The sequence below is a fragment of the Chinchilla lanigera genome, unplaced genomic scaffold (assembly GCF_000276665.1).
Source record: "Chinchilla lanigera isolate Chin_1 unplaced genomic scaffold, ChiLan1.0 scaffold00036, whole genome shotgun sequence".
NCBI lineage: Eukaryota > Metazoa > Chordata > Mammalia > Rodentia > Chinchillidae > Chinchilla > Chinchilla lanigera.
In genome coordinates, this window is record NW_004955437.1 from 13,140,880 (window position 1) to 13,162,065 (window position 21,186).

At 51.5% G+C, this 21,186-nt stretch overlaps 1 protein-coding gene across 1 annotated transcript in view; it reads right to left on the reverse strand.

The window, feature by feature from the left end:
• Nucleotides 1–20,317, reverse strand: part of Anxa11 (annexin A11) — a gene marked incomplete at its 5' end in the record, with an annotated part of 41,415 nt that extends 21,098 nt beyond the window's left edge. The window contains 1 exon segment of the mRNA XM_005389885.2: nucleotides 20,138–20,317.
• Between the last annotated feature and the right edge of the window lie 869 nt (nucleotides 20,318–21,186).

Genomic DNA, 21,186 nt, shown 5'->3' on the forward strand with positions numbered 1-21,186 from the left:
CCTTCTTTTCCCTGCTCTCCTAGCAAATGAACCAGGGCTGCCAAGGCCTCTGCTCCTGGCCTCAGTGCCTCAGCTCCTACCACTTCCTCCTCCCGGGTAAATGCAGTGCTTCCGTCCAAGGCTCTTGGCCATGGCGGGAGGGAAGCCACATACAGCCAGATCCCTAAGCCCCACACCCACCCACTCCAGGTTGCTCCGCAGCTGGCTCTAGGAAATCACGGAGTTGGCCCTAAGAGAGCATTCCACCTATAACTTTTAATCTCTCCAGGTAATACAAACATAATCCCCCCACATATACACACAACGGGAACTCTAGTTAATATTCAGCTTTTACACCAGTCTATGACTCAGGCACTGGTTCACCAAAGAAGCAGGCGCTTGGAATGCTTGCAGGGTACCCGTTGGTACAAGTGACCCTGAAAACCACCCACCTGAGGACTGCTCCAACCCCCGGGTCACCGAGCTCTTACTGATTGCCAATGCTCCCAACTATCTGTGACTGTCGTTTCCCAGGGCTCAAACACACAGGCCAGCAGCCTGGTTTACCACGATTACCCCAGCATCTGGCTTAATGTACACCCCATAAATACAGCTTGAGTGGGGAATGCATGGAGGTGCCAGGCCAGGTCTCTGCTTTGCTGATTGGTAGCTGAGCAAGTCTGGCTCAGCCTCAGTTTTCTCCTTTAGAACTTCTGGCTCTACTGACGCCTAAGAGGATGTAAGGATTGAACGGGAAGTGTGTGGCCTGTACATGCTGGGCAAAAGCAGGACTAAACACACATTCAGGGCTCCTAGCAAGGACAAGCAGCAGCCGATAGGCATGTCTGCATACTGGCCATCTGTGGAGCAGGACCCACCCTGGGGCGTGGCACCGGGGAATCTGGCCACAGTTACACAGCCCCAGGGATACAGAGCAGTGAGATCCAAACCTTCCCTCCAGGCTCCAAGTCTGTTCACTTCACTTCTGAGCTTCCACCATCCATGCCCCCAAAGTCTAACCTGGACCCCCAGCCCCAGCTGGGGATGCCAAGCAGACGCAGGCAGCAGGAGACGCAGCTCGGAGCTTCCTGAACGGAGCGCTTGGACCTTAAAACCGCATCGTGCACATTGTGAAGCTGGCAGGTACACAGCCTGAAAACAAATTCGTTGCGCTCACAGTTGAGAATATGCTGGCTGCTACATACAGCTGTGTACTACAACTAATCCCCACCTCTCCAGGAAGCTGCCAGCTCACAGCAGCGTGATGAAAGCTCTGGGAAGCCCTGTAACAAAGAAACAGCTTAACTCTATCCTCACACTTCCCAAATGTATTACGCCCTAATCACAGTCACTATTTATCAAATAGGTATCATATGCCAGGCAGGCATCAAGCACTTTGAGTGGAATTTCGCTGTGCAACAATCCTTTGAAACAAGGACTGAAATGAACACCCTCCCAACGGGGCTGCAGGAGGGAGGCACAGGGAGAGACAGGCAGTCAACCGTGGAGCCAGGACTCTCAATCCCAGAGCCCGGGACCTTCTCCATGAGCCCATGCTTCCTCACAGAGGCCCCTGGCCCTGGGAATGGTATCTCGAGGGCCCAGCTTTAGAAACACCGGGGGGACGCAATGGTATGGAGTTAGGAATCAAGCCGTACAAATGTGTCTCTGTATTCTCTGCCATGGTGTGACCCCATAAGTACTTTCTTTAAGAGGCAATGGGGGATGGTAGGAAGAACATGGATTCTAAAGCCACACCATCCAGGTTCAAATCCCAGCTCTGCTCCCTACTAGCTGGGTGACCTTGGACTGGCTACTTAACCTTCCTGGGCCTCAGTTTACCACATCTATGGAATGGGAATGATAAGAGTTTAACACTAAGCTTGTTCTCATTATTTCATTTAATCTCTCACTGTATCAGTTTCCCCAAGAATAGGGGGTCCTACTAGGTGGGCATTTGCTGATAATCAGGATGAGAACCACAGGGGATAGAGCGGGTGGGACGCTGAGGAGGAGCACTAAAGTGAGAAGGGTAGGGACTTGGAAGGACAAAGCACAGGACTCGTGGGACTACAGCAAGGGTATAGAAATTTGTCATTGGGGAGGTGCCCAGTTCTGCTCCACGCCCACCTCACCATGATGCGCTGCCTTTCCGCAGGCCCTAAGCAACAGGGGCAGCTGACCACAGGCTGGAGCCTTTGAGACTGTGAGCCAAAATTAACCTTCCCTCTCTTTAAGTTGATTATCCCAGGTATTTTGTTATAGCAACAGAAAGCTGCAGGCAGAGCACACCGGTCTTGGCTATGCTGGATTTTCCAACCACCTGATGGAGAAAACACCAACAGGAAACCGGTAATGTTTTCTTTCCGTGCCCTCCACTGTCCACCCCAGGAGTAGGCGCACAGCAGGGCAAGAGCTGATGGCGAGCTCCCCTGAAAGGCTCTTCAGAGAGGAAACTATAGAGGGGGAACTGCAGAATCAGAGCCTGAGCCTGCAGGAAGCTCCGACCCTACAGGTACCCAACTCTGCCCTCAGAACTTCTGCTGCAACCTGACACACAGAACCACCTTCCTCTTCCGTCCTCCCCTTCCGGATCAGGTCTGTGGGCCCGAGGGGGTAAGAGTTTCCACATCCAGATGCCAAGACTGCAGGGGCACAATGCGGTCCCTCTTACCCTCCTCTGCAGCACAGTTCTCGCCAGCCTCAGCCTGAGGAGACACCCCGAGGCCTGCCCAGAACCAATGGGCACCCAGAGCTCATGCTCAGTCAGGTGCCAATCCCAAGGCGGGATTTCCAAGGACAGGAACGTGGCCAACAGGGTGAGAGGGCAAACATGGATAAGGGTGTCATTACCTGTGTCCACACAGGCCAGAATGTGGCCTCCACACAGGGCTCAGGTCATGGTCCTCGTAGACACCAAGGTTCTGTGACAAACACAGTGATAGGGACACAGAAGGCCCTGAACACAGCCTAACCCTGTGGTGTGGTCACTATCTGCTAGAGATGGGACATCTGTATCCCCCTAAACATCTCTGTCAGTGTTCTAAGCCCAGGTGTGCTGGTGTCAGGAGGTGGGACCTTGGGGAGGTGACCAGGTCAGGAGAGAGGGGCACTCAGGACAGTATTATAGACAGCTGAGTTAAGTAGAAACATTACAGGCGGTCCAACAAGGCTAGGCCCTCAGAAGAATTAATACAAAAATAAGTAGGAGGGGCTGGGGATTTAGCTCAGCGGCACAGCGCCTGCCTGAAGCACAAGGTCGTGAGTTCGATTCCCAGTACCGGAAAAAAACAAAAACAAAAAAACAAAAAACAAAACAAACAAACAAACAAAATAAGTGGTAATACCTGGTCCAATAAAATCTAAACAAGCATCAGTCACATCAGTGGGTGACCATGACGCTCAGACCCATCCCTTCCTTAAAAAGTTCTTTGTTCTTCCCATGTACCCTTGCTACGTGACCTGCTTTCCCACTAGATCAATATTACCTCAGCGGCCATGCTTATAATCTTATTGGTTGATCATAGCTGGAACCTGTGCTGTGCCCACCTCATGATTTTGCTCTATCAAACTTCCTCTGCAAAATGGGGCCCATAGCATCCCACTTGGGTGCCCTCCTGCCTCTCAGGAGCTGTCTTTCTCAATAAAATGTCCTACTTTTAACCTCCACTGTTCCTCAGGATTCATTCTTTGGCGCTGGGGATACAGCTCACTGGCACAGAAACTGCCAGGCAAATGCAAGGTCCTGAGTTCAATTCCCGGTACCAAAGGAAAAAAGTTAGAATTCATTCTTTGATTTTGGGGAACATGAACTTGACATATTTGACATCTAGCAGGTTGAGAGTTATAATATTGCCCTACATCATTTGGAGGTCCAATGTCGGTCTTCTATCAACAGGACTGATGCCCTTACAAAAGGGGACCCCAGACAGGTCACCCCACGAGCCCACAGTGAGAAGGTGCCACTTGTGAGCCCTAGCGCAGTCCCTCAGCAGACAGCAGACCTGATGGACGGCACTGTGACCTTAGACTTCAGCCTCCAGAACTGTGAGCAGTGCGGTCTATCGTTTCATCCGCCCAGATCATGATTATGGCAGCCCCAGTGGACTGAGACAAAGCCTAAAGAAACACTCACACCCCCAAGAGGGGATCTATGGGCTGTGTGTGTGAGTCCAGCTCAGCCTCAGGGAGAGACAGGCGTATGTTTTACATCACGACTTCCGCACGAGGACAGCTGCTCTCAGGTACAGAGGGGACATCGTCTCCCAGGCACACAGTCAACGAGACAACAGACAAAGGCTGTGGCTGGTGGAGACCGAGCGCAAGTCCCTGGGAGACCACCCAGTCTCTCCCAGGCCACCCTGGCAGAGGACGGCTCCCATCCCAGCCCTGCAGCAGTAGTAACCATCCCGCCAATGGAGCCCTTCCGATGGCTCCCCATGGAAGGGAGCCTGGGGGCGCCTTCTTCAAGCCACTCCGCCATTGCGTTGGGGACATGGAGGCTGGGGGCTGGTCCTAGGCCGCACAGCCTAACTAGCAGCTATACTGGCTCCCGCCCCTGAGCCCAGATCCTTGGCAGGTTCTCCTACCACCCCCCAATTTCTCTCTCTTCCACGCTGTACACCAGTTCCCTCTCTCTGCATGGCCCAGAACCCCCCATCAAAAGCCACAAAGGTCACAGGGAAGTCACAGGAGACTCCTCAGTTCTGCTGCATGAATTCTGCCCCAGCCCACACAGCTCTGACACTGTCCTCTAACACTGCTGCTGGCCACCCAGGGATGCACAAAGTGTGGAGTCCAGTGACAATGACTCCAATTCCAGCTCTCCCACTCATTAGCTGTGTGGCCTTGGGCCTATCACTGAATCTCTCTGACCCCTTCTCCTCCCTACCTATAAAATGGGGGAAGGGGAGGGGCATTACATGTACCTTACCCTATGGCTATGAGGGTTCAGTCACTAAAGCTACCATCATGTTGCATATAGTACATGGTATATACTAATATTTCTTTTTAGGACGTGGGTTTTGCTAAATTGCCCAGGCTGGCCTCCACTTGTAATCCTCCTGCCTCAGCCTCCCAAGTAGCTGGCATTACAGGTATATGCTACTGAGCTCAGCTCCTGTATCTAATAATTTTAACTCACTCCCTAAGCAGCCTGGGAGCCAATGTCTGGGCCCTAACTGCCACTCACTGTGTGACATGAATCTCGGTGCTCTCTACAGTGTGACTTGATCCACTTACCATAAAGTACGCTGAGGACTGAATGTACCAAGGGTCAGAACAAGCTTTGTAAAGCTGGGGACAATTACCTTTACCGGACCAGTGTAGCTGTCAGGGGACAGGTTCAAACTGGGGAGGGAAAAAAGGATCCAAGGCTCCAAGCACAAAGGAAACCTGCATGTGTAAGCACCTCCCAGGAGGTGCGTAACTCACTAGCACTGAAGGCCACAGCGCCTGGGGACAGTGTTGGTCAGAGCAAAGGTGGAGGAAAGGCTCTGCAAAGCCTGAGGCTAAGGTTCCTTCAGAAATACCCCAGACAGTTCCCCCACCCGGAGCCCCTCAGGGCTGTGAGACAGTCCGCCCCCCACCCATCCTCCCAGGCATATGAGTGAGGTGACCAGCCACCAAAGGAGGCCCCAGACTAGATTATCTGGGTGAACACAATCGAATCACAAAGGTCCTTATAAGCGGAGATCCCCACCTGTGTAGGCTGGGGATGAAACCACACAATGCAGACAAGTCTGAGCGCCTGTGGAGGAAGGCAGCACAGCCCAGGGACCCGATAGCCACTGGAAGCTAGAAAAAGTGAGGACAGAACTTCCCGAGAGCCTCCCCAAAAGACACAGCCCTGACAACACCGTGACATCCACGAGACCAGATTTCCAGATCAAACAGCAAGGCAAGAGTCACGTGATCCAACGGCCAGCAGCGACTGTGAGGACAGCAGGGTGGTTCCCCAACACAGTCAATACAAAACCACCCTGTGACCCAGCAAGCCCACGCCAACGTCACTGCCCAGGAACACGAGCAGAGCTTCGGACAGGTGAGGCACATCCTCATTCCCAGCAGCATCCCTCACAAAAATCCAAGTCCAGCGATGCAACTCAAGGTCCAGCGAAGGATGAACAAACGGATACAAAAATGTGTATTCATACAGCGGGACTGACTCACCTCAAAGAGGAAGGAAATTCTGACACACGGAACAGCACGGAAACACAAGACACTATGTGAAATAAGCCAGCCACAGAGGATGGTTACTTCATGATTTCCCTTATATGAGGGTCAGAAAGGTATCTAGAGGCCTTTCTGCCTAGAGAGAGAAGATGGCTGCCAGAAGTGAGGGGTTCTCGGGAAATCGGTCCTGCGCGTCAGTCTGGGAAGAAGAGAAAACACTGAGATGGCTGGGAGGATGTGTGCGTATGTTTCCCACTGCTGAACTGGACACCTAAAACTGGTTAAAATGGTTAACTTTTACATTATATATATTTTACCACAAAAAAGTTGTGAGTTTGTAAACACCTGCTATGGCAGGAACAAAAATCAAGCACAGAGGGTGCATTTCTCCTCTCCTCCCTCCAGCTCCTTCCCCGGTGTTCTCTTGGGAAGCCTCTGCCCACCCCTCCACCCCCATACACCCCCATCCCACCCCCCAAACCCCACCCCCAACCCCCAACCCCAGGCACAGAGGTCTGAGAACGCATCCACCAGGCTCAGGCTTTGCAGAGGGAAACCTTTAACCGTCACAACCACAAAAGAGCCCTTTGGACGATGCAAGAGGGGCCAGGTGCTCGCCTCCTCCCCACTGCTGGGAGTCAGAGCTCTGCACAGGTGCCTGCTTGTCTCACAGGTCAACAGAGTCACCATGGTCACCATGAGTCACCATGGCCACTGTGAGTCACCCTGTGAGACTCAGGGCCCCTGAGTGGGTTCTCTGTGGCCAGGCAAGACACACCCAGCCTGCCATGCAAATGCCCTGTAGCAGGAAAAAGGCAGGCAGCCCAGTCTGCACTGGCAGGGCAGTGACACTGACGGGTCATTCATGAAACTAGGATGCCGGAGGTGGCCCTTAGAAGTGACTCAGTTCATTCCCATCCACCTACCCACCTCCTCTCTCCACTTGCAAATGGGGAAACTGACACACAGGGAGGGGGATGTGGCACGATCCAAGAGGCTGGCCCACAGCCTCCTGCCCCCACGTCAAAAGCGCCTCATCTGAGGGGCAGCTCATGGGTCTCACATCACTTCCCCGGGATGTTTCTTCTGGTTCCTCTTATCAGGGGCCGCCTGAAGCCGAGGGGATGAGTTGTGCCGTGCTCGGGAACGAGAGCTTCTAGTCACAGCGCTTGAGTAGAGTAGCTCTAAAACCCAGACCCCCCACACCAACCCACCCACTCCAGCGCCCCGCACTGCCTGTCAGCTCTGTGCCCTCCCTCCTTGTGCAAACAGACAGCACAGGACCTGACAGCTGGGCAGTCTCCACCCAGCCAGGGAGAGCTGAAAACAGAAGAGGAAGAGAGAGAGAGAGAAGAAACAGGCTGATGAGAAGCAGAGCACAAATACAATTAATCTCCTCAGGGATGCAAGGGTAAAAACCGTACCCATCAGGCAAAAAGAAGATGCTACAAAAAGGGAATGATTAGAGAACAGAAAAGGGTATTCAGAAATTGAAAAAGGAGGGCTAAAGTTAAAAACGCAACAAAAATGCATAGGCAATCAAGTCAGGAAAGAGCATGAAATACCCCAGACGGTCCGCACAACAAAACAAAACAACAACCACAAAAACCCAAAGATTAAAGAAAAAAAAACAGAACATGAAAGATGTATGTTTCAATATCTGACTAAAAGGAGTCCCAGGAAACTTAAAAAAAAAGAAAAAACAACAGGAAAAACAGAGACAATAAAATTACAGGTTACCATATAAGAACACTGCCTAACACTGAAATAAATCTCTATACTGAAAGAACCACATCGTGGTACGCCAGTGATGATCAGTGCAGCCTAACGCTGTGAAATGTGAGGTCATAAGCAGCAAAGAAAACATGCTGATGTTTTCCAGAAAAAAATGGGAACTGAAGTGGTCTTTGGGGAATTGAAATGACATGACCCCTCCTCGACAGCCACACTGAAAACTGGAAGACAATGGACCCAGGTCCTCAAAATGCTGAATGGATCCAGCTAATGGCCAGAGGTGATCAAGAGGTGGGAAGAGACTTTTTCAAAAGACTCAAAAACAAAACAACAAAAACTCGTGTCTCAGGCACTTTTGCTTAGGAACTTCTGAAGGATCCCAGCAAGGTGAGGAAGTAAATAAGAGAAAAGAGATGAAATACACAGAACCCAGAGGCGCGAAAACTTAATACAGAAAACGTTAAAAGAAAATCCCCAAATGATGGTGGCCAGTAGTTCTGGGGAGCTGTTTGTCCAGCCTGGAGCAACAGACATGCAAAATACCAAGCCTAAAGGGGCAGGGGTTGCTGTATCCCCAAATGTATAATCCTGGTTAATTACTCAGCACCATACTGAACAATAAAATTTACGGTCCTAATAACGCAAGCATTAAATATTGGTATACGTATCGATTCCATACTATCCAAACAGAAAGCCCACATGCAATGTCTAAATGAATAAATTAAGAAACAGTAACATAAGCTATTATTTAAGCACACAGAGTTTGTTTAAAACGAGTTAGGGAAAGGGGTGGGGTGTGTCAGGGAACAGCTGGTATCATTACAGCCTTTCAGATCAATGTATTTGTCTTTTCTCGTTTTTTAAATTATGAAGTAAGCCAGGGATATAGCTCACTGGCACAAGCGCCTGCCTGGCAAGTGCGAGGTCCTGAGTTCGATTCCCGGTACAAAAAAAAAATTATGAAGTATTTTATAATGTAGCAATACATAAATAACACACATAGGAGCTTAAAAGCACAATAGTAAGATCGGCACTGCTTGTCATTTTATTTAAATAATAGGCTATTCATCAGGACAATCGAACTACAGCATTCAACTACATTGTGAAAAAAATAAACATTTTTTAGATAAAAGTTTAAACACCTTTTGCTTCAGGGTGGCTTTCTTCCAGCCAGTAATGTGTCTGAATTTTTTTTTTTTTTAAATCAGCATCCATAGAGGTAGGTCCAAGTTTTGTGGAGCATGAAGCTTACAGACTTTCAGGGGCTCTCTTTAAGGTAATGTGTATAACAACTCCCCACTTTTTGCAAACATTATAAACCGCACAAATTCCCGGCATGGTGGTGCATGCCTGTAATCCCCAGCACTGGAGAGGCTGAGGCAGGAGGATCATTGTGAGTTGGAGACCAGCCTGGGCTACAAAGTGAGCTCAAGGTCAGCCTGAAGCATAGCAAGACCCTGTCTCAAAAAGACAAAAAAAAAAAAAAAACAAAAAAAAACCACCACATCGCTCTGCACTCACTGAGCTAGGGTCCCTCTTTGAGCCTGGGTATGGCCTGGGCAAAGGGGACCAGCGCTCACGTGCCTTGAGCTTCACAGGGCTCTACCTCGGCTCAGAGAGGCCCCCACGGCTGGGCAAGGGGTGTCCCGGCCCACAGCAGGCTCATTGCACTTCCAGGAAAATGCGCACACCACAGCACAGCACCGTTCCAAGGGAGCCAGTTCAAGCCTGAGGATGCAGGAAATGCAGTCACCAGGACTGCGCCAGGGGAGGTGGGGAAACCAGCTTCGCTCAATGGGTATGGGCAGACCTGGGTGCTCCCGGGCTCTCTACCTCAGCTACCTGAAGCTATCTCACAGAGGAAGGATTTGTAGCTACCCTCTTCTTTGGAAGGAGGGGAAAACCTGCTAGAGACTCTTGAATTACGCTGGGCATTGTGGTGCAGGCTTGTAATTCCAGCACTCTGGGAAGCTGAGACAGGAGGACTGCAAATTTAAGCTCAGCTGGGGCAACGCACCAAGATCCTTTCTCAAAATAAAAAGGGGCTAGGGACGTAGCTTGATGCAGAGCCCTGGATTCAATCCCCAGTACCACAAAAGAGGGAGGGAGGGGGCTCTGACCCTAATCGGTGGAATGGGGCTCTCCAGTTAGGAGGTTGCAAGCCATGCTTGCACAGAAAGGTACTCAGAGCCCTTCTACAGCAATGGTAGGGAACGGGGGATGACCGGCAGCAACAGGCAGCAAACGGGCCCTGGTCCCGTCACCCCATCCTCTGGGCCGGGTCACCATCCCGGACGCTCAGCCCTCAGATCCAGATGACTTCAGAGCACCCAACACTTCCAGGGCCACCTGGCTGAGGCCTCCCAATTGGTCTAGCAGCCTCCAGAAGCCTCTCCTTAAAACACACTTAGCAAGAACAAAGACAGCCACACGCACCGAAGCTGACAGAACTCTCTGGAGAAGCCATAGGTCAAGTGGCCAGGGGAACGCTCCTTCCGGGCCTGGGGATGACTGGCCTCTGTGACACTGGGCCCTTGAGGAACAGCAGGCAGATGCAGCCCTGAGATCCGTGTGTGATGGAAAGAAGCATTGGATATACATGCCTTCACTCCGCCAAGTCCTGCAATCTCTACCATTACACGCATGCTCTGAGGCCCTGAGGCTGGTCCATCCTCCCGTCTCCGGGTTTCCCTGAGGCCACACGGAGTCCCCCTCCCTCAGGAAGCCCACCCTGACCTCCTCACCCACCACTGCTCCCCCAGCCCTTGGCTTAAAGTGCTCTGTCTCCTCTAACGTTCTAATAAGGCTCCTCCTTCTCCAGTCCCTGAGACACACTACAGATCACCCCTTAGCCTTCACAGCAACCCTGCGGACACACACTTGCACCTTATGTCATAAACAAGGTAACTGAGGCTCGGAGGTCACATCCTACAAGGGGCAGAGCACGACGCTAGGCCCCTAGACTTCCCAGGAGGAGTGATGTCAGCGCTGCCCTCCAAGGAGGGCACTGAGCCCTCCAGGAACACCAGGGCACCCTGACTCATCTCTCCACGCCCTGGGGGGCATCTGTCCCCGAAGCTCCTGGCCGTACAAAGGCTCCAGGAATTCTGGGGGCAGGAAGGACACATCTAGGACATCCCCCTCTCTCCCTCCAAGAGGGTGTTTGGCATCCCTAACTCTGCAGAGCCGAGTGAAGAACCCCATGCCCTACCCTCGTAGGGCACTGCCTCACCTCTGAAGCGTGGCTCACAGGTGCCACTTAGACACTGACGCAGGCCAGAGAGCCCCAGGGCAGCGGTTCACCAGCCATGCCTGGATTTTCCCAGGCACTATAAAAGAGCCTACAGAAGTGCGGTGAAGCATTCAACTCCCTACCCACTCGCTGGGAATTTAAGTGGAGCCCATGTCAATCATTAGCCAGGCTGTGTCTCAAAGGGGCCCTGCAGAGTTCCGGGCAAAGCAGGCCAGAAGAGGGACCAGAGGGAGTGTCCACGGCCTCGCTCAGACGCTCAGCCTGGACATGCTGGCCCTGAAGCATACCTCTCAGAAATAAAACATCCATCCCCACTGCCCTGGTATTCAAGGATCTTAAAACATTGGGCTGGAGGGGGCCTTGGTGGGATCACCTAGATTCTCTGGCTTATTTTACTGCAGGGTGGCTGGGGACAGGACAAGGCCCAGGGCAGTGTCTCCTGATTCAGAAGCATTATGGCCCAGCCTGGGTCCCAATGTAGGGCCCCCGGGCTAGAGGTAGGATGGGGGAATACAAAGGTAAACCCAGTGAGTGAGCGCAGGACTGCTGCCTCCCAAACAGACCCAGCTTCCGGGCACAGCCCATGCCTCTCAGCCAGCAAGGGAGTGGAGGCCCTGCCAGCTTGCTCACCAGCCCCGAGCTGCAACAATGCCCACTTCCAAGCCTCAGCAGATGGGCCTGGCCAATAGTAAGACTCATACACACAGGAAAGGGCTCCAAGACAGGAGAGTGGTGGGTGGTGTTCCAGAAACTTCTGGCTGTCGCTCCTCAACCATCTGCCCTCTCTTGCTTCAGCAGCAGAACACTTGCTGTCACCTGACACACAGCCGACCCATACAAGGACCATGTCCCCGCCTCGCTAGCAGCTTACCGGGGCCTTGCCAGGTTGATATTACACTGTCCTGGGCCATGTGGGAGGCGAGCGTGGCCCCAAGACCAGTGGCATCCTCACAGCCTGGGCGCCAGCTAGAAATGAAGATGCCCGGGCCCCCACAGACCCTCCAAATCACGACCTTCAGGGCTACAGCCCAGCAAGCTGGAGAGCGAGCCTCCGGGGGAGCCTCATTCACACTCCTGTCTGCAAACCACAGCCTTAGGGAATTCCAGAGACATCATGACGTGAGGAGCCTGGGGTCTGGACAGTCTCATGGAACAGACGTGTGAAACCTGGCTCTGATTTCTAAAGACAGACAGAGACAGACAAACAGACAGAGAGACTGCTCTAATTCACAAGCAAACCTGAATCCTAACACAGGCGTCATGGGGAAGCCCAAAGATAAGAAAGCTACCCAAGACAACAAAAATCGGGCAAGGAAGGCAACAGCCTCTCAGAGCTGTAAATAGTAAGACACAGGGAATCGAACCAAATCAAGGACAGAACCCACCAAATGAGCTTTGCTGCTGTTATCCCTGCCTGTGCCACACGCTCTCCTGCCACACCTAGTTATGTGCTGCCGACAGAGAATGATCTAAATGTTTAAGTGAGAATGATTTAAAACGAAAGGTTAGGCAAGGACTTCCCAAGCAAATGAGAAGAAAAACCTGAGGTGGAACTATTAATAGTAAAAGCATGTGGAGGACTCTTTGATAATCCTTCCTCAGCAGGGCCTGGGTTATTTTCAAGCCATTCTTTCCTAGGCATTTGCCTTTATTTTCTTTCTTTCTTTTTTTTTCAATTTAAACCTTTTTTTTTTAATTTAAAGAAAACAGCAAAAAAAAAAAAAAAGAACAATAGCAAAATACAAACAAAACAACACAAGGACATTGAAAACGATATAGGGTTTCAAACTAAATGATAGGGATTAATAGTGGTTGTTATATTACATATTGTTATCTTCAACGAAGTTGCTCAGATTACCAGATGTAAAAATAGAAGACTGATCAAATCATTAAAGGGAATAAGAAAATTATAATGTAAAAGAACATTAGAGACAACACACAGTGTCACTAGACAAGATTGTAGGAATTCACCAATGGATATTATATTGCAAATTGTTGTTGCCACATAAATTGCTCAGATTACCAGATATAAGCATGCAAAATTGGTCAAAATAAAAAACTTAAAAAAAACTTTTAATCACTAACTGTTCCCCTCAACAAACCATCAGACACCAGCAGTACAGTTATGCCACCAATCCATAAATATATATATATATATATAAATAAAAAGTCTTAGTACATTCTTTTTCTTCTTTCCGTCATCCCAGTTGTTCCTTCCTTTGAGCAATTTCTTTCCCTTTCTTATTACCTATTGTACATTTCGGGTTTTATTTACTCTTTCATGTTCTTATACCATTTGCCTTTATTTTCAATACAGGTTTTGGAAGCTGACTCACTAAGAGCTCAAAGTCTAGCAAGGCTTAGGCCACTCCAATATATTGAGACAGTTTATGTAACTTAAAACACAAGCACAGAAGGTGGCTGTGGTGGTGTACACCTGTAATCCCAGCACTCAGGAGGCTGAGGCAGGAGGACTGCAAGTTCAAGGCCAGCCTGGAATGCACAGCAAGTTCACACCAGCATGCCTGGACTATATCCTAACACCCTGTATCAAAAGCCCACATACATAGAAAGAGGGTGAGAGTGGGGCCAAGCCTCTATAGCTGACACTTGGCCCCTGAAGATGTCTGTGTAGTTTTTGATCATTTCCCTCCAAGAGTAGAGAAAGCCCATCTTGTTGCCTCAAATGCAGAAGGAAGTGTGGCCAAAGAAGAAAGCGCAGGGTAGAGCCACCCAAGCCCCAGGACCAAGGAAGGAGCCAGAACTGCACAGGGAGAGACGATTCTCCTATGGTTCGGGGATGCTTTGTTCTCCAAAGGCTCACCTGCGGGAAGCTTGGTTCCCAGGATAAGGGCACCGAATGTAGCGGGCCCTTTAAGAGGCGGGGCCTAGCGGGAAGCAAATAGGTCATGGGTTTGGCTTAGTTCCTGCAAAAACTGGGTATTACAAAGCAGCTCAGCCTTCTTTGCCCACTGTCTTTTGTACCTGTGCTCCTCTGCACACACTCGCTTCCCTGTTCCTCCTCCACTATCTTGTGACACAGCAAGAGGCCCACGCTAGAAGCCAAGCCTACGCCGCGCTCCAGGAGTTCCAGAACTCTGAGCTGAATGAAACTCTTCTCTTTATAAACCATCCAGCCTCAAACTGTGTGTCACAGCAACAGGACACAGACTAAAAGAACTGGTTTGCAGGCCACATCCCTGGAGTCTACAGTCTGTTCCTCCCAAAAGCCTGGCTACCACAAGGACCCTGGGGACAGGTGAGGAGCAGGTGTCATGGTTACCAGCAGGCGGGCAGGACCTACTTACTAACTATTCTGCAGAAGCCTGAACAGACACTACAGGGGCCTGCTGACTTCATGCCCTCCAGCTAATGCCTGCCTCTAAGTTCTGAGCCTTACTGTCTTACAAGATATACTTATTTATTAATTTTAGAACTGTAAAGAAAAGGGATTCTCCTAGATTCTTCACTACATATTCTCTCAAAACATAGACAATATATAGCCGGGCGTGGTGGCGCACGCCTATAATCCCAGCACTCGGGAGGCTGAGGCAGGAGGATCATTGTGAGTTCGAGACCAGCCTGGGCTACAAAATGAGCTCAAGCCCAGCCTGAACTGCATAGTGAGACCCTGCCTCAAAAAAAAAAAAAAAAAAAAAAAAAAACATAGACAATATGGAACTTAACACATTTCCACCAGCTTGAACCAGCAGTGGTACAGGCATGACTGCCCCATCGGGCACCTTGTACTGCTGGTAATACAAATGGATCTAATCACTTTTATTAGTCTTTTTTTTTAACTAATAAAAAAAATTTTTTTACTAATAAAATTAATAAAAAGTTGCCCAATGGGACAATTATGTGTGTACCACCAGTGGTTCAAGTCGCCCAGCTGCGAGACATACGACTTGTGACCCCACTGTGAACCTGTTAAACCCAAAGACCAAAAGCAAGAAACAAGCAACAAATGATCTGATGTAGCATCCACAAAGTGAGCCTGATAAATCTCTAAACACTAAACAGGAAAGTCAAGAATGCCTGCAAATACAAGTGGGCCTTGACTTAGAAAAAAATTATAGCAAGAATTTTTGATAGACCTTTCAGAACTTGATGGGTGGATAATAAGGATATCAAGGGTAAATTCAAGTTAAAATATGTACCTGAAGTCTGTTCCCCAAAGAATGCTATATATTTTCTTCTTTCAAGTGCACAAAACATTTTAACAGTAATATGTAGTAATATGCAGTTTAATAGTAATCATGTAGTTGGCCAAAAAGCAGATATAAATGTCTGATAAGAAGAGATTTTTCCAGACCACATTCATTAAATCACAGCCCATAAAACTAAAACTCAACAAGCAAATTTAATTATTTTCTCCACAGTATTACAGACTTAGAAATTCAGGATCCCATCTACTTAATCGTTGGACAGAAATTGATTTACAGCCAGGTGTGGTGGTACACACCCATAATCCCAGCCCTCCCCTACCCCTTCCCCACACACAAGAGGGTCATGAGTCAAGGCCAGCCTAGGCTATATAGCAAGTTCAAGGCCAGCCTGAGCTACAGGATCTCAAACAACCAAAACTACAAAAGCTGATTTACAACAGAACAGCTAGAGAGCAACAGACAGGGAGGACATTGTACAAAGGGGTGCCAGCTAGAACTGTACTCAAAGCAGAGCGGTAAGCATTACATACTTCTTAAATTAAAGGACTAAAATTCAATAACCAATGTAGATATTAAAAGGAGAGCCATAAAATAAGCCAAAAGTAGGAAGGAATGAATAAAGACTGAAATTAATGAGTAATGAATGGGAAATGTAGAAAAAATAAAAAATAAATACAAACTGAAAATTCTGGTATATCCAGTTAGAACCTCATTCATAATACCTAATAATTCTACTCATTTGGAAAACTTAACAGCATCATAAAACTCTTCCTAAATGCATACTCAGGAACAGTCCAATCAGGGTCCTTCTAGGTTGCTTATTCCAGTGCTATTTCAAATCAATAAATACAGTCAATGATCTCAACCCCCAGCAGTGTGAAAAAGGTTGAATAAATTATGGTGATTCTGCAGTAAGAACATTCCACAGCTAGTGACCTGAAGTAACAGTAACCCAGAGTCACTGCCTGCAACAAACAAGTCACAAACAGGCTGCAAGACAAGCTCCACAGCGGGAACCTGTGAAAGGACCAAAGTTTTGGGGCCGGGGATATAGCTCAGTGGCATAAGCACCTGCCTGGCAAGTGCAAGGTGCTGAGTTCGATTCCCAGTACTCCCCCCCTCAAAAAAGGACCAAAGCTTCCTAGCTGCCCAAATCTGTGCAGAGAGGAGAGGGAGTCCAGCAGCCTGTAGTTCCCAGCCAGACCCCAGGACAAAAGGGAGCCACAGGCCAGCCCCCAGGACAAAAGGGATGAGGAGCTAAGAAAACACAAGCACTCCCTGAAGGACATTCTCCCGCCAAAGGCTCAAGATCCTGGGCGCCTGCTCCGTGTCACTCATTTGTTCCAATCTGACTGCTGTTCCCATTGTCCCACCAAAATAGCTACTGCTCATCCTTCCCGTCACTGGTCGCGGCAGTAATGCCACGACTGGTCACCCGTCCTACCAAAGCAGGTTGACTCAGGCTCCTGCAATGGGTCCTCTTGGGATGCTGATTGGTGCATCTTTCTTTTCATTTACATCACCATGCCCTTGACTCCAAATATAAACAGAACCTCAATAAAACCTCTGTCCAAGCCAGACACCTCCTGACCCCCAGACTCATGGACCTACTCGGTGTCTCCAAGGTACCACATCCCAAAGTGAATTTGGGACGTTCCCCACTCCAAACTGGGTCTCATCCAGCCTCTCATCGTAGGCCTCAGGACACCCATAGGGACAAGCCTAGGATGGAGGGTGTGGCCTCTCCTTGTGGGCGCCCAGCCCACAGCTAGGCCAACAGTGGACACTAATGAAGAGTCCAACAGAAACAACCCTTGTCACCTACTTCCTAAAAATATCTGTGACCTTTTTGGCAGACACAGAGAGCTCTACTACCATACTCCTTCCACACTGACCACCTTTTTCCCCAGAGATGACACGCTGCATGCTTAGCATGCCACAGACTGCCTCACCCCATACGTTCTTCCTCCCCACCCCCACCAGATGGTCCTCACCTCTCCTCACTGTCCCCCAAGCCAGCCTCCCCACTGCCCAGGGACAGGGGAGGCAGGTGACCTGTGACTTCCCTCTCAATCGCCTGCCTACTTTTCTTCTAAGGTGCAAACACCTTCATGAGCACACACACCTGGGTAAGAGATGGGGCCGAGCCGGTCTTCGACCTCCAGCTAAAATCCCCCAGACACCATGGTTCCTCGAGGCAACATACCCACAATATCTATTTCCTTTTTTTCTCTCTCTCTTTTGCAGCACTGGGGATGGAACCCAGAGCCTCACACTTGCTAGGCAAGCGCTCTGTCACTGAGCTACACCCCCAGCACCCACACACCCACAATATCATCGCAATCACCTCCTCCTCACGGATCTCAAATGCCTCCTGCAAATGTCCTGCAGCAGCAGACTGTCATCAGAACATTGGGGCCAGGTGACTAAAAGGCAAAGATGAGAACTCTCTACCCGATTTCTCAGTGCCCCCACCTGTCACTACCTGGCACCAGCCCAGGCAGGGCCAGCTGTACTCAGGTATGTTCTTAGGATCCTCTCGTGACTACTGTGTGACTATCAGACCTTCATTTCAGGGGTCCCCAGGGCGAGGGTCAGCAGGGCCTAATGTGGAATTGTTCTGATGGTTACTAAAGAGTTCCCTTCTAAACAGAGCTCAACTACAACTCCATGTACAAATACCAGCTCCCACCAGGGAAACCTCAGTTTCCTCATTACCCTAGAAGCTTTCCTATCTCAGAGTCACTCAAATTCCCAATGTTCTGGCAACAGTGGGATCCAAGGGTGTTGGAAAGAAAAACCCAGAGAACCAGAGTCTACGGCCTCAAGGAGGCCGGCACCCAGCCCCTACCAAAGGACTCCCATGGGATGCACTGCCAGGAATCGCTGCCGCCTTAAGAGGAAGGAAGACAGGAAGGAAGGGTCCTGGGCCCCAGTTCCCCTCGGGGTTTCTTCGCTGGATTCTACAGAGTTCCTACTCCACTCCTCTCCAACTCCCATCCCCTCCTCCCATCCCATGACCACAGCATCACAAGTCCATCCTGGTCACATGGACAAAGCAACCAGGATGGGTCCTTCCTGCTATTCTGCTCCAGAAGAGGATCAAATGGTAGGACTTGTCCTTTCATCTCCTCTCTCACCTTGAAGCCTGGATGCACTTCCAGCTCACCCTCCCGGCTTATGTCTGCCTCCCGAATCAGTCCAATACTCTAAGTACTGAGGAACTACTGTACTTCCTCTACCTGGCTCTCACTCAACGTTTCCTGTGCATCTAATATAGCAAGGTCCATCCTGGGTGCTGTACAAGACCAAGAAGTGAGTGAGAAGCAGCTCTGCACTGCAGAGACCAAGGACAGGGCAGGGGTGAGACACGTGGCCACACTAGTACTACTCAAGGCTCCCAGGTGGGTCCTGAGAACTGGCGGGGGTGGGGGGCGGGATTGGGGGCGCTGCGTGAGCCAGGGCAGGGCATGGCCTGTCCCTCTGTGGGCAGCAGGCACTGGCATGGCCGGCACATGACGGGCACAATGAGCAAAGGAGGGCACTGCAGGACAGAGCAGCCTGAGAGAAGCAGGGAGCCAGCTCAGAAGGGCAGTTCCCCCTGACTGCACCTTCTGATGTAAGCAAGAAACAGCTACTATTATTGTATTATTCATTAGTGCTTGCATCTGATTGCTTACACATCAGTGCTTTGCTCACTACATGCCCAACCTGAGTGACATCCACCTGGGACACACGGACAGGGCATACCAGTCGCCACCCATCCTGCATGGCCGGTACTTAAGCACCGTACAGTGGTTTCAGATACTAATTCACTGAATCCACGCAAGAAGCCTGGGAAGTGCATGTTATAATGATGCCCATTTTACAGAGGCAGAAACAGAGCACAGAGAGGTGCGAGATCAGGGAGCCCAAGGCAGGGAGCAGCCAAGGCCAGGGCAGCCCCTCACCTGGCCTCTCATGCCTGTGAACACCTTGCTGCCCATCACAGCCTGAAGGGAAGTGGCTCCACTAATCCCCCTGCAAATCCCCCATAACTGACTGCAACATGCATGGGAACGAGGGACACAATGTGAGCCAGCTATAAGGGTCAGCAAGATTGCCAGGCCCCCTGGAAGCCGGTGGTCCCTACGGTGTGGGCAGGGCAGCAGGGGGCTCAGCCTTGAAGGGCAAGGGCCAGCAGCGACGAGAAAGAAGGCTGGGGACGGAAGAGGAGACCTACAAGGATACCTAGGGTCTGTCCCTAGACATCCCAACTCCACAGAGAGGTCACTGGTTAGGGCGCGAGGACAGATGTGTCCTGTGAGCAACGTCCCCAGCTCGGGCTAGCACTGGCTAGCTTAGCCTTTCCCCTCCAGTCTCAAGATAAGGAACTTCACATCTGTGCTTCTGACCCACAGACCGGTTTCTCCTTTCTCAGTCCTCAGGAGCCCGCCCCAAGCCCAAGGGATCAGCCAAATCCTAGAATCCCCGCAAAACCTAAGGTCGCGGCTGAAAAAGGGTTAGGTTGCATTCTTTCGATTCCTTCGGTCGGAGCCTTACAAATAAGGCGCAATGGTGGCCGCTCCCAGGAATCCGCGTCCTTCAGCTCAGAGTAAAGTCCCCCAGGCACCTTCGCCGCACGCTCCCCAGCACAGCTGGGCCCTTCCAGAACCCCGCAGGCGGGCACTCGACCAGCGGTCGGGAGAGGCTCAGGTCACCGCCCTGCACGCTCCAGGCCCGGCCCGCACCCCCGGCCCACCCCACCCCAAAGCCGGCGACCAGGAAGCACAGGGCCGAGCCCGGAGGGGCGCGGAGCTCCAACGCCAGCGCGCCGGACCTCACTCACCTGGCCCCGGACGCCGAGGGGCGAGCGCGCACGCGGCAGCAGCGACCTCTCAGCGGCCGCCTCGGTTCTGCTGGACCTTGGCCCCGCTCCGCAGCGCTCAGGACCCGCGGCGCCTGGGCCGGGAGGGCGGGACGGGGGAGGAGCCCCAGGGCGGAAAACTCCCGGGGCGCCGCGCCCCACACCCCCCCCCGGGGCGGGGCTGGCTGCAGGGGACCCGGCTTCTCGGCAGGGGCGGGGCCAGCCTCTGCTGAGGGCGGGGCGAAGTGCCCGGCCGGGGCGGGGCTGGCTGCAGGGGACCCGGCTTCTCGGCAGGGGCGGGGCCAGCCTCTGCTGAGGGCGGGGCGAAGTGCCCGTCGGGGCGTGGCCTGAGCTGGCCCGGCCCCCAGGTGGAGGCCGGGACGGGACCTGCGGAAGGAAGCCTCTGTCTTTCCGGCAACGGGGCGGAGGAGGGGCCCAGGGCGGAAAACTCTAGGGCAGTGGAGCCCAACCCAGTCCGGGGTGGGGCGGGGCCCCTCGGAGGAGACACGCGGCTGACGGGGGCGTGGCCACACCTCGGCGGGGGCGTGTCCTCGGTGGGGGCGGGACCTTCCCGTGACCCGGGCGGAGCAGGGTACCTAGGGACTCTTCCCGACCTCTTCGCGCTCCGCGCAGCGCTGGCCTCCAGGGAAGAGCGCATCCCCCAACGTTATGCAGCCCCGTGTAGGTTGTTAGTGACACTTTAGGGTGAAGGAAACTTTCTACATTAAAAAGGTCACACGGTACAGAGGGGGAGGTGGCGCGCGGTTTCATAGTGCAGAAACCCAACCCTCACCTCCGCGGGTGCTCACAGCCAGCAACCTCAGTGACGACCCTACCCACTGGACGGACCGCAGTGGCCTCCTCCCCACAACACAGAGCCCCATTGCGATCGTGCAAAACACCGGGCAGACCCCCGGGAGAGACACTGTGGGGAACACTCGGCGCTCAAACCCAAGGTCATCAAAACCAAGGGAAGGCCTAAGGACACAGGAAAACTAAATGGGACGCGGAATCTGGGATGGGATCCTGGA